Raw genomic sequence first — 15,102 nt, forward strand, 5'->3', positions numbered from 1 at the left:
GATCATGAGAAGTCTCAGACGCGTCTCTTCACCAGACAGTTTAATACAGCAGTTCTACATGGGACCGGTGTGACAGTATGTGGGTAACAGTGATGGCTCTCTCTGCTGTACTGCTGTTGCCCTCCCTCCTGATGACAGAATCGTCTCACACTTCACCTTCACAGACACAAGCTGATAGAAACAGTTTGATCAATAAATGAACTAAAAACCGATTCACACATTTGCTGCACTTCAGCTGAACAGAGACGACGTTTTCAAACCGTCTATATTGGAGGTTTGCATCACCACTGCTAAAATCGACAGAAACAATGTCGTAAAAACATGTTTCCGAGGTTTGCTTCGGTTCAGATGACACCTCAAATACAGTAATATGGTATAAAAATAAGTGACAGGAAATACGCTGTGCTGAAGCTCTGTATGATGACGTATTCTTGAAGGTTTATTTGGGTTCAGGTAAAGAGAAATGAAAGTTTTATAAACACTTATTTTGGAGGCGTGTTTCACTCCAGGGGAAGTGAGCAGAAACTAAACCAAAGAAATGCAAGAACAGGGCGTACAGATGCATTATGAAAGGGTGTTCTGGATGTGTGACTCACAAAAACTATATAAAAACTGAAAACGGGAGATCTGCAGTTTGTCTGTTAAACCTTGAAGTTTATTAAGTAGTGATCAGCAGTAACTTACTGGTTTGCCCCGGTTCTTGTCTTCCAGTTCAGGACTTGTGCTGTGGAATGAGTGTGGTCTGTGGGCTCTGGCGGGAACAGTCACACTGCGGGGACAGGGGTATCCTGTTCCTGCTCTGATGTTCTCTCCTGGAACCTCCATTAACTTTCGATCTCAAGAAAAGAGAGTGATTGATTGGCTTGAGTGCCTTGTGAAATTCTCTGGGCTCGACCCCGTGTTTCAGCTGCGATGCCGTCGAGCGATCATCTGCTGTGAGTTCCCTTGTGGTGTCCCCACGTGACTGCGTGTGCCCGTGTCACTGCTGTGTGTGACAGTAGATTCCTCTCCGTCGCCCCTCAGGCGTTCCTGGGTCTCCTCTCTGTGGTGCAGCTGGACTGTAAAGAGTGCGCTGGAGAGGATTGAGCTGCTGCGGTGGAGGAGTGTGAGATGTGCTGAGTGTGAGACTGACGAGCGCAGAGAATTTAAAATTATTTTTTTAGATTTTAAAACTAAGGGATTGAGTAAAACTAAGTTATTATTTTATTTCAGTTGAACTATTAGGAACAGTTATTTTACAAAACCCGAACATTGTTCTGTGTTTTGGTTTACTCGAGATTTAACGCAAGATGGAGTTTCCTGCAGGAGTTGTCGAGCGGTGTGAAACGTGTTCAGTGTCCTGCAGTCCAGGCTCTCACTACGGAGCTCACCAGTTTGACATCTTGAGCGATTTTTCTCAGCCTCTGGTTTCTCTCCTTCACGATCCTATGCTCCTCCGGCAGCGGTTTCTCGTTGTTGGCGATCTTGGCGAGGATCTCGGCGTGCTGTTTCATCTTGCGCAGCTCGGTGATTCGGTCCTCGAAGTCCAGCGTCATCCATGACGGCGCAGAGATTGGGAAGGAAACATCCTGAATGGCACGAAACCAGACAGTTGTTGCAGTTTGTTGAGAGATGCTTGGTGTTCTTCCGTTTTGGGACCAGCTCCTCGATCTCCGTCTCGAAGTTCTTGTTCTGCTCCATGTTGGCCTGTTCGTTTTCCAGACATGCCCTGATCTTCATTTCGCTCAGCTTCGCCAGCCAGGCTGAGATCTGAGGCAGCAGGCTCGCCATCGTCATCTCCAGCCTCTTGCGCTCCTCCAGGACTTTCTTCGTCAGCGCCAAGTCCTTCTCCTCCGTCTTCTCCAGGGTTTGGAAAAACCTCTTCAGCTGCTTCACGTGGTTCGTCCAGACGATTTTCTCCAGCTTGTTCTCGTCCTCTTCGTCATTGTCCCTGAGCCCTCCCCGTTGGAATCGGTGTCGGGCCTCTCGTTTTGCGTGTAAAGGGCGGAGTTAAATTCGAAGTGCGTCGCTTTGCCGTTCCGGTTCTTGCGGCAGGGCAGGCCAGCGGCTTCGATGGCGCCCAGGACGGGGATGTCCTTCCCGTCCACAAACAGCTTGAATCGAAACTGGTCCTCCCACTGCACGCCCAGGATGTAATTGATCATTGCATTGATGAGGGTGGTCTTCCCTGCCCCCGTGGCCCCCAGAAGGATGATGACCTTATTGTTCCCTTCTTCTGCTTTCCTGCCGAACGTGAAGCGCTGGAAATGCTGCTCGTCGGTGGGCTCCTGTTCCAGCGACAGCCTGTATAAGGAAGGCTGCCCGTGCTCTATCAAAGTGGAGAAGTTTAGGAAGTGGTCGCTTTGTACTTTAACACGACTGACGTCCCCTGACTTGACTCTGCTGTCCTTCGGGATTGTTATTGGAGTCTCGGGGCTTGGTGGACTCTTGCCTTCTTTGCCACAGTCGGAATAAACCCGGATGATGTAGGAACTTCCTTCCCCTTAGGTTCTCCAGAGTGCACACCCTCCCTCTGACTTTGAGCTTCGTCCATGTTTTGCTGTCTTGCTCGTCCGTTGCCCCCTTGAGGACCTCTCTGTATTCAGCTTCGTAGGAAGTAACGCTGACTCCCTGTCCCACAGAGGTGGGCATGTCCCAGGTGACCGTCATGGAGTTTGGTCCTGTTGATTTCTGCGGAGGAGCTCCGGGGGGGGCTGAAGGAAGCGTCTTGCAGGAAGGAGTTGCGTCGCTGGCACAGCCGACTCCGGGTTTGCAAACCGCCCGACAGCCGAATCGATACGAAGCGTTCAGGTCCAGCCCCGACACGGTGAACTCTGGCTTGTTGTCATCGGTGTCCACTTCCCCCCAAGCTGAGTCGCCCGGCTTCTGGTACAGAACCCGATACCTCACGATCTCGCCGGCGCCGTACTTCGGCGGGCGGAACGCCAGCTGGACGGAGTCGTGCAGAGTTGTCAGCACGGCCGGTACCCCCGGCTGGGAAGGCTGCTCGAAGTGCTTGCTGGCCAGAGCCCCCCTTCCGAAGAGGTAAACGGAAGATCCGATGTGGACCTCGTCGTAGATTGACGCCACACAGAACTTCACGTTCGGTCTGCCTTTGTTCTCTCTTGAAGTCTAGGAATAGTCTGATGTTCTCCCGCGTCAGGGCTGTGACTTCCCCTGACCTGAACCATTTTCCCGTCTTCCCTCTGGCTCGAGATCAGGAGCTACCTCTTCACCCGTCCCTCGTTCGGAGGAGGTCAGATAGCTTTCCAAGATGTTTAGGTATTGCTCCCTTTGCCTCAGAGGATGTAAACGCAAAGCACACCACGTACTCGTTCGCCTAATCGAGCAGGACTTGGTCCAGGTCACTGCTGGAGGGGGCCACGGTGATGTCGCTCATAATAACGTGATTCCTGCGGGGAGACAAGAAATAGAAAAGGTGTTCATGGGGCTTTGCAAGCTTGTCGCACTACAGGGAGTGATCTTTCAGCTGCGCGGTCAAGTGTCGCTGTAGTGTCCCTGGTGGTCTAGTGGTCAGGATTCGGCGTTCTCACCGCCGCGGCCCGGGTTCGATTCCCGGTCAGGGAATGTCAATATTCTTCTGGGGCGGAGCGGTGGCTCTGTGGCTGAGGATCTGCTCTTGTGGCTGGAAGGTTGCTGGTTCAAATCCCGCAGCCAGCAGAGAAATCCTACTCCGTTGGGCCCCTGAGCAAGGCCCTTCACCCCAACTGCTCCAGGGGCGCTGTCCAATGTCTGACCCTGCACTCTGACCAGACTGGAGCCAGATGGAGTGTCCACTGTGGGTTAACGCTAGGGGACGACACTGCACCAGACTGGAGCCAGATGGAGTGTCCACTGTGGGTTAACGCTAGGGGACGACACGGCACCAGACTGGAGCCAGATGGAGTGTCCACTGTGGGTTAACGCTAGGGGACGACACTGCACCAGACTGGAGCCAGATGGAGTGTCCACTGTGGGTTAACGCTAGGGGACGACACGGCACCAGACTGGAGCCAGATGGAGTTTCCACTGTGGGTTAACGCTATGGGGACTACATGCCACCAGATTGGAATCAGATGGGTATGACTGGAAGCCAGGGAGGAAGTGATCTTAGGGGGGTGCTGGAGCCCGAGTGACGCTGTGTCTGCCCAGCAGTGAGGGTGAGGAATCAGTGTGTCTGTCAGGGTCATACAGCTGGAGACAGGTCACCTCAGTGTGAGTCTCTCACCTGGAATCAGTGTCTGTCAGGGTCATACAGCTGGAGACAGGTCACCTCAGTGTGAGTCTCTCACCTGGAATCAGTGTGTCTGTCAGGGTCATACAGCTGGAGACAGGTCACCTCAGTGTGAGTCTCTCACCTGGAATCAGTGTCTGTCAGGGTCATACAGCTGGAGACAGGTCACCTCAGTGTGAGTCTCTCACCTGGAATCAGTGTGTCTGTCAGGGTCATACAGCTGGAGACAGGTCACCTCAGTGTCAATTTCTCACCTGGAATCAGTGTCTGTCAGGGTCATACAGCTGGAGACAGGTCACCTCAGTGTCAATTTCTCACCTGGAATCAGTGTGTCTGTCAGGGTCATACAGCTGGAGACAGGTCACCTCAGTGTGAGTCTCTCACCTGGAATCAGTGTGTCTGTCAGGGTCATACAGCTGGAGACAGGTCACCTCAGTGTGAGTCTCTCACCTGGAATCAGTGTGTCTGTCAGGGTCGTACAGCTGGAGACAGGTCACCTCAGTGTGAGTCTCTCACCTGGAATCAGTGTGTCTGTCAGGGTCGTACAGCTGGAGACAGGTCACCTCGGTGTGAGTCTCTCACCTGGAATCAGTGTGTCTGTCAGGGTCGTACAGCTGGAGACAGGTCACCTCGGTGTGAGTCTCTCACCTGGAATCAGTGTGTCTGTCAGGGTCGTACAGCTGGAGACAGGTCACCTCGGTGTGAGTCTCTCACCTGGAATCAGTGTGTCTGTCAGGGTCGTACAGCTGGAGACAGGTCACCTCGGTGTGAGTCTCTCACCTGGAATCAGTGTGTCTGTCAGGATCATACAGCTGGAGACAGGTCACCTCCGTGTGAGTCTCTCACCTGGAATCAGTCTCTCTGTCAGGGTCGTACAACTGGAGACAGGTCACCTCAGTGTGAGTCTCTCACCTGGAATCAGTGTCTCTGTCAGGGTCATACAGAATCCCCAGCTGGATCAAACAAACGCATGACCCCAAACTGTCTGGATAGCTTCTGTAAAAACGTTTTCTGAACCTTGGAGTTGTACAGTTTTAGATGCTTTGTGATTGTGCTCTCATAAATTACAGGAATTGGAGCCATGATCGGATCAAGGATAGGATCGGAGCCACGCTCCTCGCCAGCTCTCCCTCCTCTGTACCCAGCCAGTGTTGAAACTGATACCGGAGGCACTGCTGTACACAGAGAGGGGTGGGAGGGGGGAACAAGCTGATACCCTGGCTTCTCTCCAGACACAGCTGGGTGAGCTCCCCCAGTCAGGACAGGAAGCTCTACTGTACACAGAGAGGGGCGGGGGTGGGGAACAAGCTGCACAGCCCTGTTGTTGATGCGGATACCCTTTAACTAATGACTTCCAGGCAGCAGCAGGGGCAGTCGATCACTCGGGATGCAGAAAGCAGAACAGGACACCCAGTTATCTGAAAATGTTACTTTATTAAAACTTCTACAAAAAGATTCACGACAAGAACCAGACGAACCCGAGAGCCTTCGACACGCCAGCGCCGCCCAGAGGCACCGCGAGGACCGCAGACGGGGAACGCACCAACGTCTCCATATATTAGTGTAACAATCTGTCCCGTACGCTATGTACAACATTAGTAGTCGGCGAAGAAGAAGGAAAAAAACACAAAGACATCCAGTGTGTCACGACAGCAGTACCTACAGCGCCCACGCCCCTGGGGTAGTATTCACACCCCTGCCCCGCCGCCCTCACCCCTAAACCTCAAAGCTGTCCGGCCGAGCCCCCCGTCCCCCAGAACACCCTGGACTGACTCCACCTGCTCCTGTCCTGCTCTGAACAGCAGCGCCCCCTGTAGCTGGAGGTGCGATACAGCACAGCGGCGCCCCCTGTGGACGGTGTTTGACGCGTCTCTCCTGCACACCGGGGCGCAGAGACGAGGAGCCGGTACCCCAAAACTGTCCTCCTGGTCTAACAGGACCGGACCAGATAGACTGGACCTGAACCACCAGACCAGCTGTCCTCCTGGTCTAACAGGACTGGACAGTGTACTGACCTGGGCCAGTCACAGTGAATCGATCGTGAGCAATCGATCACATGGAGATGCTGACCAGGGCCAGTCACAGTGAATGGATCAGGAGCAATCGATCACATGGAGATGCTGACCAGGGCCAGTCACAGTGAATGGATCAGGAGCAATCGATCACATGGAGATGCTGACCAGGGCCAGTCACAGTGAATGGATCAGGAGCAATCGATCACATGGAGATGCTGACCAGGGCCAGTCACAGTCAAGCCTCTTGAACAGGAGAGAGACAGGTACAGGTACTCCTGGCCAGGTGTGGCTGTTACCTGCTTGCCCTGGTCTCTGAAGACCTCTCTAGCGTTCTCGATCACCAGCTCGTCTGTCATGGAGGCGTAGGGCTGCTCCTTACACAGCCTCAGCATCTCCCAGAGGGTCACCCCGAACGCCCACACATCGCTGGCCGTGGTGAACTTCCCCTGGGGACACAGACACACGAGGTCACCCCCAACACACACACACACACACACACACACACACACACACACACACACACACACACACACACACACACACACACACACACACACACACACACACACACACACACACACACACACACACACACACACACACACACACACACACACACACACACCGCTGGCCGTGGTGAACTTCCCCTGGGGACACAGACACATGGGGTTCCGAGGTCATTATGAGATTTATCAAACAAAAATTCTAACGAAATCCTGCTCTTCACCAACCCTTCAAGCATCCTCACCAAGTCTACAGACCCGGAACCAGAGATCTTATTTTTCCGAGTCCTGTAGATGGCGAGTTTGGCCTGGCCCTGCAGAAAATTAGCCAGGAGGGGTCTGAGTTTTTCCGTTTTTTTTGTATGACCCACCCCAAACACGAAAATAACATCGTTGAAGGCCAGGCCAAGGTTGGTGAAGAGCCGGATCAGTACGGCAAACATGGGCGACAGGCGGGGGCAGGCACTGTAGCAGTGGAACACCGTCTCCCTCTGAGCGCAGAAGGGACAGGCGTCAGACACCGCCGGGTCCAGAACCGACACAAACGAGTTGACCCCCAGGATGGTGTGCAGGACCCTCTATTGCAGATCACCAGCCCTCTTGTTGAGGGGAAATCTGTAGAGGCTACCCCAGGCAGGCCGGACGTCATCCGGCACTCCCAGAAGAGCCCTCCAGGGAATGTCAGGGAGCGCGGACAGCTGGGCCTGGTGCCTAGATGTTACAACTAGTCTGTACAGACATTTCCCCCCAACACCAGCTAGAGACCTCTCCTCTGAGGCAAGGGGCTCAAGGAGAGATCCCGTCGGTCCGGGACTGAGCGCAGGAGACACTAGCAGACCAGGGAAAGGAGGCTGTGTGGTTGGAAGGCGATGATCCTCAAACAGACCCTGGATCAGCAGCATCTCCTCGAGAGGCAGAGCAGAGCGAAGCTGACTAAGAAACCTGTCTACACACCGCCGCGAGTGTAGTCCCAGCGCGTCACACGCCCACTCCACGCTGCGTCTAGCAGGTGGTGGAGCTGTGTGATGTTGGCGTGGACCAGTCTGCTGGTAAAGTCCAAGGAGCGGCCCGGTTCTATGTCCATTCGTGGATTGTGTATTAATGGTTCTCTGAGTGTCCGGTAAACGTTAATAAAAACAAAGGTTTTCTTCCCGAGAACTACTCGCACGAGTAGCAGGAGACCCCTCACCACCTCCTGGACGGCGATAGAGAGGGGCTTGAACCCCACAGAGAACAGCACCGCGACCCCCGCGCTCACAGATTGTACACGATGTCCCCCTGCCACTCCCGCTGCCAGGCGACGATGTTGGAGCTGTCGGTGTGGGTCTCCTGCAGGAAAGTCACCTGCAGGCTCTTTTCTTTGATAATCTCCAACACCGCAGCTCGCTTCAAAGCCCTCCTGCACCCATTGGTGTTCAAACTGCCTATCCTAATGTCGCCTATGTTTGCGGAAAAGAAAAAAAACATAAAACACGAACAGACATGTACTGTAGCACGCAGACGGATAGTAATGTGATGTTAGGGACAGGACTCATTTGTGCTGAGGTGCGTTTCGCGGTCCTGCCTTGATCTTACCTAAAAGGCTCTTCAGGCGCCATCTCTCCTGATCACTGAAGTCATTCGCACCCGAGCCCCTCTTCAGATGGTGCGTTGCGGAGAGGACAAAGAGCTCGGTGTCGGGGAAAAAAGTCCTCGACCACAGTTTCCCCTCTTACCTTTAGTCTTCTCTAAGAACTCCCTACTGCTCTGGAAGCTGTAGCCTCCTCTGCAGCTCTGCCGGGCCGAGGAGCCCGAGGCGAGAGAGGAGTCGGTGAAACCGCCCTCGTCGTCGCTCCCGGACTCCGAGGAGCTCCGGGCGGTGGCGGCGGTGGCAGCGAGGACACTCCAGCGCGTCCTCACTCTCCCGGTGTCGGAGTCACTCGTGGCCCCCGGGCCGGCGACAGAGCCGCCCTCCACCGAGCTCTCTGTGCTGCGCTTCTTCTGCACCGCACTCTGCACAGATTTTTTTGTGTGCTTTCTCCGCGGTGTCTTAAAACCATCGTCTATTTTTTCAGATGATAATTCATTTCCTCCCCACACCATGTCTACAGTTTTCGCTGGCGCTTGAGACGCGTTTTCCGCTGTCGGTGTCACTGCCTACTCTCTCTCTCCCTGACTCTCCTGAGCAGTGTGGCTCTGCCGCTCCCCTGCTCCGCCAGCGCTCGTCTCTTGCTCTCCGGTGTGGGGGGCTCCCTGCTCTTCTGAGGGCTGCGATGGTCCACTCTTTACTGTCTGTTCTCCTGCTTGGGACACCACCGGCTCGGGCTCACCTGCTCCCTCCAGCGATCTCCTCTCCTGCACCCCGGCCGTGGGCTCTGACTCCCCGCTGCCTCCCTGCGCTGCTCCGCTCCCCGCTGCCTGGCGCTGTCGGCTGGCCTCCTGTGCGCCCTGGGGCTGAGGCTCCCTGTCCGTCTCTTCCTCCACCTCCGGGCAGTTCTTCACCACATGCCCCTCGCTCCTGCACCTGAAGCACTTCATCGATTCCGAAGTCACGAATACAACATAGTCACAGCTGTCAATCCGAAATTTAAGGCCCACATTGATCTCTTCTGTGGGTTTTTTTTAAGATGACGTGCTTCAGCTGCGGTGCCCTGCAGCCCAGAGGGACCCTCCTGATCGGAGAGACCATCTGTCCGTACCGGGACAGCTCCCTCTCCAGCAGCTCGTTCCTCATGAACAGAGGCACGTTAGAGAGGGTGATCTTTCGAGCCAGGGCCGCGAGAGGCAGGACCGGGGTGTAGGTGCCGACCAGGACGACTCCCTTCTCCACCAGCGTGTTTGCCAGATCGGTAGATTACAGGAAAATGACTATCCCTCCACTCATGCGGGAAGCGGACCTGATGTTCCTGCAGCCCACGACCTCCCCGACCGCAAGAACGCACCTCTCAAGCGGACAGAAGACAGTGAGATTTTCGCACCATGGCGTCGAGTTAATTTCTCAAATGAGAGGTCTGGAGGATCAGAGCCTCCAGAACCAGCCATGACGAGAAAATAAATCCCGCTTTTCCCCATAAAAGACAGAAAAACACAAAACTAGTGAAGAAACACCGCCACACAATCAAACCCACCGAAGCTCCGCCCACTCACTCACTTAGTCTCGCGAGAAACAAAGAGAGAAACAGGTACAAATTCACACTGAACAACAACACATTGGAGCACACATCCAGCTACACATATCTCGGTCTCACCATCAGCTCTTCCGGGAGTTTTGACCTGGCAGTGAAGGCACTGAGGGAGAAGGTACTCAGGGCTTTCTACGCAATAAGAAGGAGGCTCTTCAACATCAGCCCACCTACAAGAATCTGGCTCCAAATATTTGAAAGTGTAATCCAACCCGTTGCCCTATATGGCAGTGAAGTGTGGGGTCCCCTCACAGACCAGGATTACACCCAATGGAACAAACACCCCACAGAAACTGTAGAAACATCCTCCGTGTGCAGAGAAAAACTCCTAACAACGGGTGCAGGGCCGAATTAGGCCAGTACCCACTATTGATATACAGAAAAGAATATTAAAGTATTGGCTACACCTAAAAAACAGCGGCCAAAATTCCTACCACCACAAAGCCCTGCTGAGCCAAGAGCTGAGCACAAAACAGAGCCCCCTGAGCCAGCTGGTCCTGAGGCTCACCGACCTGAGCCACACCGACACTAACCAGCCTCAGGACAGCACTGCTAGAGCACCACAACCCAGACTCAACCACATCACAGCACAGATCAAACAGCAATATCTCACACACTGGGACACACACAAACACAACAAACTGGAATGCTACAGAACCTTAAACAGACAATACACACTAGCTGAATATTTGACCAAAATAAAAAATAAACAGAAACAGACCCTGACGAAGTACAGGCTCAGTGACCACAACCTGGCCATAGAAACTGGGCGACACAGGCAGACCTGGCTGTCCAGAGAGGACAGGCTGTGCTCCCACTGCCAGCGGGGAGAAATAGAGACAAAGGTGCACTTCCTACTGCACTGTGACAGATACTCTGGGATTAGAGAAACATTCTTGCCGAAATTCAGAAATCTAATCCCAGAGTTCCCACACCTGCCAAAACCACAACAGGTCCCAATCCTACTGGGAGAGGGAGGAGGGAACTCAGTTGATCTGGCAGCCCAGTATGTGATCTCCTGTCACAGCCTGAGGAACAGTGAGTCTGTCTCCCAATAATGCTCCAGCCGCCTACAGTATATGTCAATATTTTATAATGTCTTTGTTGTAAATATCTGTAATATGTCTGTAGATTTTATTTTACTTCTATTTTTTGTTTTGTTCCATGTTAATTTTATTATTTTTATTTGCTTTGGCAACACTGATTGTACTCATCGGTCATGCTAATAAAGCACCTTGAATTGAATTGAGAGGAGAGAGAGCGAGAGAGCGAGCGAGAGACCTGAGAGAGAGAGGGGTTCATACAGACACAGTGGGACAGTACTGTGTTTAGCGTGTTGTCACAGTGGGACAGTACTGTGATCAGAGTGGGGCGCTAGTGTTCAGTGAGATATCACAGTGGCACAGTACTGTGTTCAGTGTGTCATCCGAGGGGGACAGGACTGTGTTCAATGAGTAATCACAGTGGCACAGTACTGTGTTCAGTGTGTGATCAGAGGGGGACAGTAGTGTGCTCGGTGTGTGATCCCAGTGGCATAGTAGTGTGTTCAATGTGTGATCAGAGTGGCACAGTAGTGTGTTCAGTGTGAGATCCCAGTGGCACAGTAGTGTGTTCGGTGTGTGATCAGAGTGGTACAGTACTGTGCTCAGTGTGGGACGCTAGTGTTCAGTGAGTAATCACAGTGGGACAGTACTGTGCTCAGTGTGTGATCAGAGGGGGACAGTAGTGTGCTCGGTGTGTGATCCCAGTGGCATAGTAGTGTGTTCAATGTGTGATCAGAGTGGCACAGTAGTGTGTTCAGTGTGAGATCCCAGTGGCACAGTAGTGTGTTCGGGTTGTGATCCCAGTGGCACAGGACTGTGTTCGGGGTGTCATCAGTGGGGGACAGTACTGTTCACTTTGTGATCACAGTGGGACAGTACTGTGTTCAGTGTGTGATCACAGTGGCACAGTACTGTGTTCAGTGTGTGATCACAGTGGCACAGTACTGTGTTCGGTGTGTGATCACAGTGGCACAGTACTGTGTTCAGTGTGTGATCACAGTGGCACAGTACTGTGTTCGGTGTGTGATCACAGTGGCACAGTACTGTGTTCGGTGTGTGATCACAGTGGCACAGTACTGTGTTCGGTGTGTGATCACAGTGGCACAGTACTGTGTTCGGTGTGTGATCACAGTGGCACAGTACTGTGTTCGGTGTGTGATCACAGTGGCACAGTAGTGTGCTCGGTGTGTGATCACAGTGGCACAGTACTGTGTTCGGTGTGTGATCACAGTGGGACAGTACAGTGTTCAGTGTGTGATCACAGTGGGACAGTACAGTGTTCAGTGTGTGATCACAGTGGGACAGTACAGTGTTCAGTGTGTGATCACAGTGGGACAGTACAGTGTTCAGTGTGTGATCACAGTGGGACAGTACAGTGTTCAGTGTGTGATCACAGTGGCACAGTACTGTGTTCACTTTGTGATCACAGTGGCACAGTAGTGTTTTCAGGAAGTAATCACAGTGCTACAGTAGTGTGTTCAGTGTGTGATCACAGTGCTACAGTACTGTGTTCAGTGTGTGATCACAGTGGCACAGTACTGTGTTCAGTGTGTGATCACAGTGGCACAGTACAGTGTTCAGTGTGTGATCACAGTGGGACAGTACAGTGTTCAGTGTGTGATCACAGTGCTACAGTACTGTGTTCAGTGTGTGATCACAGTGCTACAGTAGTGTGTTCAGTGAGTAATCACAGTGGCACAGTACTGTGCTCAGTGTGTGATCACAGTGGCAGTACTGTGTTCAGTGTGTGATCACAGTGGCAGTACTGTGTTCAGTGTGTGATCACAGTGGCAGTACTGTGTTCAGTGTGTGATCACAGTGGCAGTACTGTGTTCAGTGTGTGATCACAGTGGCACAGTACTGTGTTCACTTTGTGATCACAGTGGCACAGTAGTGTTTTCAGGAAGTAATCACAGTGCTACAGTACTGTGTTCAGTGTGTGATCACAGTGCTACAGTACTGTGTTCAGTGTGTGATCACAGTGGCACAGTACTGTGTTCAGTGTGTGATCACAGTGGCAGTACTGTGTTCAGTGTGTGATCACAGTGGCAGTACTGTGTTCAGTGTGTGATCACAGTGGCACAGTACTGTGTTCAGTGTGTGATCACAGTGGCACAGTACTGTGTTCAGTGTGTGATCACAGTGGCACAGTACTGTGTTCAGTGTGTGATCACAGTGGCACAGTACTGTGTTCAGTGTGTGATCACAGTGGCACAGTACTGTGTTCAGTGTGTGATCACAGTGGCACAGTACTGTGCTCAGTGTGTCATCAGAGGGAGACAGTAGTGTGCTCAGTGTGTGATCACAGTGGGACAGTAGTGTGCTCAGTGTGTGATCACAGTGGCACAGTACTGTGTTCAGCGTTCGGTCAGAGTGGCACAGTACGGTGTTCAGCGTGTGATCACAGTGGCACAGTAGTGTGCTCAGCGTGTGATCACAGTGGCACAGTAGTGTGCTCAGTGTGTGATCTCAGTGGCACAGTACTGTGTTCAGTGTGTCATCTGAGTGGGACAGTAGTGTGTTCAGTGAGAAATCACAGTGGGACAGTACTGTGTTCAATGTGTAATCACAGTGGGACAGTACTGTGTTCATTGAGTCATCACAGTGGGACGCTAGTGTTCAGTTAGTAATCAGAGCGGCAAAGTACTTTGTTTAGTGTGTGATCATAGAGGGGCGCTAGTGTTCAGTGAGAAATAATAAATAATAAAGTAAATAATAACAACGTAACGTGGTTTTCGGCACGTCTACCTAGGCTGCAGCTGCTCCTGCATTATGTTTCATGTAAAAGTCTTAGCTTAGATTTTGTTTGCAAAAGACAAGCAAGATCTTTAAATGCAAACAAAATCTAGACACAACCGCAGTCCATACGAGGCCCCCTGCTACACTTTCACTGTTAATTCATTAAAGCCCATATTATCTGTGCTTTCCCTCACGATAAACAACTGCACCTGAATTGACACATCTCTTCTTGCCGAGTCCTTCGCACAACAAACGAAATTTCTCACCGGTCAGAGACAACAATTCTAGTGGAGCATATCCTGTCTTTGACAGGACTTGTAGTGTTTTTAGAGAAACCAACAAGGTCAGTTCTATTCCTTGTGTTTATCACCGTCGGAAATTACTCTCCAGTCATCTGATTTGTACACCGTGTGTGCAGTTCTTGTGTGAAGGAGATTGTTACTAGTATTAGTAGTAGTATTAGTAGTGTTATTACTAGTATTATCATTATCAGTAGTATTAGTAGATTATTATTATTAGGAGTAGTAGTGTTGTCAGCAGTAGTAGTAGTAGCAGTAGTATTATTATTAGTATTGTTATTATTAGTATTGTAACGCCCTCGCCTGGTGGTGAGGAGGAAGTGCCCCTAGGCGCTTGTAGTACTGCTGGGCATGCTGAGAGTGGTAGCCGGGGAGAGTCTGAGGGTCAGCACGATGACCAGTGGCTGACCCTACCTGTGTAAATAATGTCCTAGTAGTTCTAGTGCCCTGTGTAGTCCTGTAAAAGTATAGTGTGTTGTTAGGTAGTTACCACCCTAAAGATGTGTACGTGTTCCGTCAGTCTCCTCGTGTGTGTATATCCTGTGTTTGGTTTTGTGTGGTTGTAAACGAATAAAGCTCATGCTTGTTTGTTAATCGCGTCTCCACTCGTCCTTGTTCTGAAAAGAACCTGCAAACGCTACAGTATTATTGTTATTAGTAGTATATTTGTGTTAGTAGTAGTACTATTATCAGTAGTAGTATTAGTAGTATTATTAGTGTTGTCAGCGGTACTAGTAGTAGTAGCAGCAGCATTATTAGTATTATTGTTATCAGTAGTATTAGTAGAGTATTAGTATTGTTAGTGTTATTAGTAGTATTAGTATTATCAGTATTAGTATTATTAGTGTTGTCCGTAGTAGTAGTAGTAGTAGCAGTCATATTATTAGTATTATCAGTGGTATTATTACTGTTAGTAGTAGTACTATTGTTATCAGTAGTATTATTATTATCAGTAGTTCCTCCCGGGGAGCAGCGGCCTGTTTGTTCCAAAAAACAAACACAGTTCTCTGAAAACTCGAGCGCCATGCGGCAGCAGTGAATCGGCGGAAATTTGCACAACCGCTGAGGGTGCCGGCCGTGAGCGTGCTGTACTCCGACGCGGTGAGTACCGGCTCTGTGTGGTGCAGTG

General features: G+C 51.5%; 3 protein-coding genes and 1 non-coding gene across 4 annotated transcripts in view; all 4 read left to right on the forward strand.

Moving 5' to 3' along the window:
* Positions 1-15,102, forward strand: part of LOC148671851 (NACHT, LRR and PYD domains-containing protein 1-like) — a 260,967-nt gene that overhangs the window by 133,900 nt on the left and 111,965 nt on the right. The window lies entirely within an intron of this gene.
* Positions 1-15,102, forward strand: part of LOC148671858 (uncharacterized) — a 239,517-nt gene that overhangs the window by 24,257 nt on the left and 200,158 nt on the right. The window lies entirely within an intron of this gene.
* LOC148671859 (GTPase IMAP family member 8-like) overlaps positions 1-15,102 on the forward strand; it is a 372,703-nt gene that overhangs the window by 11,929 nt on the left and 345,672 nt on the right. The window lies entirely within an intron of this gene.
* Positions 3,496-3,567, forward strand: trnae-cuc (transfer RNA glutamic acid (anticodon CUC)). Its single transcript has one exon. It is a non-coding gene; the product is annotated as a tRNA-Glu (tRNA).

This window comes from Lepisosteus platostomus, chromosome 5 (assembly GCF_059453375.1).
Source record: "Lepisosteus platostomus isolate fLepPlt1 chromosome 5, fLepPlt1.hap1, whole genome shotgun sequence".
NCBI classification, from domain to species: Eukaryota; Metazoa; Chordata; class Actinopteri; order Semionotiformes; family Lepisosteidae; genus Lepisosteus; species Lepisosteus platostomus.